Source organism: Zalophus californianus, chromosome 10, assembly GCF_009762305.2.
Source record: "Zalophus californianus isolate mZalCal1 chromosome 10, mZalCal1.pri.v2, whole genome shotgun sequence".
NCBI classification, from domain to species: Eukaryota; Metazoa; Chordata; class Mammalia; order Carnivora; family Otariidae; genus Zalophus; species Zalophus californianus.
In genome coordinates, this window is record NC_045604.1 from 97,718,180 (window position 1) to 97,720,673 (window position 2,494).

Below are 2,494 nucleotides of genomic sequence, written 5' to 3' on the forward strand. Positions count from 1 at the left end.
AGGCTCCATCTGAATCCCTAAGCCCCAGAGCCTTTCTGAGCCTCTGAACCTTCACTTTAGACCCTGCAGTTCCCTAGGGAAAGGACTTGGATTCCTGGGTCCAAACTGTAGGAGACTTTGAAGCTGGAAATGATGGATTCTCAGAGGCCCTTCCTGCTTGAGGAGGAGCTGGTAGCCAAGGAGAGCATGTGTGGGTAAGACAAAGGTGAGGTGTTCTCTGTCCTCACCTCGGCCTGACCCCCCAGATTCTTTCCTCTCTGAGGCTCCTCTCCCTAGGTCTTCTCAGGCTTCCTGCTCTTCTCCTTCCACATATTCTCTCTGGAGAATTCTATTTCCTGGCTTGTAACCACCTTCCTGTCTTGAGGAGGCCCCAGTTGGCCATCTCTAGTCTTGATTCATTCATTTCACCAAGTGTTTATTGAGTATGTACTATGCCAGGCTCTATATCAGGTGGTGGGGAGACCATAGGGAACCAAGCAGACATGCTTCTTGACCTCGTGGAGCTGAAGTCTAGTAGAGGAGACAGATGACAAATACCAAGTGACACATGTGATGAACTAATGGAGACTTTCCTCATGGCCTAAGTCAAGGTCACTTTTCCTCCTTGTTTCCATCCATAGCACCCCCAAAGTCCCTCAAAGCACTTATCACTATTGCAAATAGGTGTTTATTTGTTGCTTGTCTATGTCTGTTTTTCAAACTGGAATGCAAGCTCCTGAGAATTTGTCTGTCAGATTACATGTTTGTTTTGCTGACCATTGTCCCTCCAGTGTCTAGAACGCTATCTAGCCCTGTGGAAGGTGCTCAGTGAATGCTTGTTAATGAAGGATGGAATGAAGAAGAAAGGAAAGGAGGGAAGGGGAAAAGGGGAAAAAACAGAGAACTGAGTTAGAGGAGGTGAGAAAGGGATTACTTTTAACCAAATAGTCGGTCTCTGTGAATATGGAACATCTAAGTTGAGACTTGGAAGGTTGAGGAAAGAAAACAGCCAGGCGAAGAGCCTGAGGAGAGCATTCCGGGCAGAGGAAACAGCAAGTGCAAAGGCCAGGATGTAGGAAGGAGCTTGGCATATTGAACGAAAGGAAAGAAGGCCAGTAGGGCTGGATTAGGGGGAGTAGAGGGGAGAGTAGTAGGAGATGAGGTCAAAGAGGAAATACGTGCCCCATCATGAAGGGCGTTGCAGGCCACAAAGAGGGCATACAGATTTTAAGGGCCTATAACCCCCTTGTATCCTCTGACATTTGGACCTGGATTTCTCTCAGGCACTTCAAATTTATCACCCCCTGAAGCAGACGCTGTGGATGTGCTGCCCATACCCACTCAGCCCACCTGGGAAGTCATATGTAGACAGTTAGTTCCCAGACACCTAGTCTCCCCAGCTGCTCCCCGAGTTTCTGTCTGAGGGTACTCTCTGGGGAAACAAGTGTGCTCCTGCACCCAGCAGGCCTGAAGCGGGAGGGCGAGGTTCTGTAACCTTAGCGACAGGAATTGGTGAATAAATACTCCAGCTTCCTGGCTCGGAGAGGTCAATTCTGAGGTGTGTTCCCCACAGTGTCTCAAATAGTCCCCACTGGGATTGTTCATAGTGGCAACCTTTTAATCAACATGCCACTTATTGACGTTTCTTCTTTGTCTCAATACCTTCCTGGGGTCACCTCCTCAGGAAAGTCCTTGCACCCAATTCTCATCTTCAGGTCTGCTTTGAAGGGACCCAAACTAAGGCATTCCTTAAATATATTCCCCTAAAATATTGTTTTCTGTTTTCCATCTCAGGCATGAACCCAACTTGTCATAATCAGACATCCAAGTCTGGCCAATTCTTCTAGAAAGGCAGACCTACTGATATTTATCAATACCCTCCCTTCTATTCAGCCCTGTGCTGAGCAATGGGACTCCAGGGATGAATCAGGCCATTTCCTGCTTGTGGGTAATCTCTAGTCTGTTGGGAAGGCAGACCTGGACCCAGACGAGGACAACACAATGTGCTCATAACTGTATCAGAAAAGTCAGAGAAGCCTTTCCTGGAGAGTTGACATGGGCTGGGTACAGAAGGTTACCCCTGAGAGGTATGAGTGGGCCATCTGGGAGGCAGGGAGGCACTCTAAGCAGAATGCACAGCTTAGGCAAAAGTTTGGGTATGTGAAAATACAGGGACTGGGCAGGGCAAGGGAGTTGGAGGGAAATGTGGTATCACCCCAGGTTTGGTGTGGAGGAGCAAGGGGAAGGGTGGGCAAGAGTCAGGGGATGACAGGCCCTTGAACATGAGGCAGAAGCGCTCCTACTTCCTTTAGTATGATGGGAAGCTGGGAAGGGTTTCTGAGCAGGGTAGAGACACTGTCAGATTTGGGTTTGAAAATGATCCCTCTGGATTAGTCAAAACCAGGAGGCTGGCTCAGCCACGCTCCCCAGGTCGAGGCTGAAGGGTAAGCATGGGTGAAAGGAGTAATTTTGAGCCTGGGTCACAGGGGAAGGGGTGGGGGCTAAGGCCCAGGAA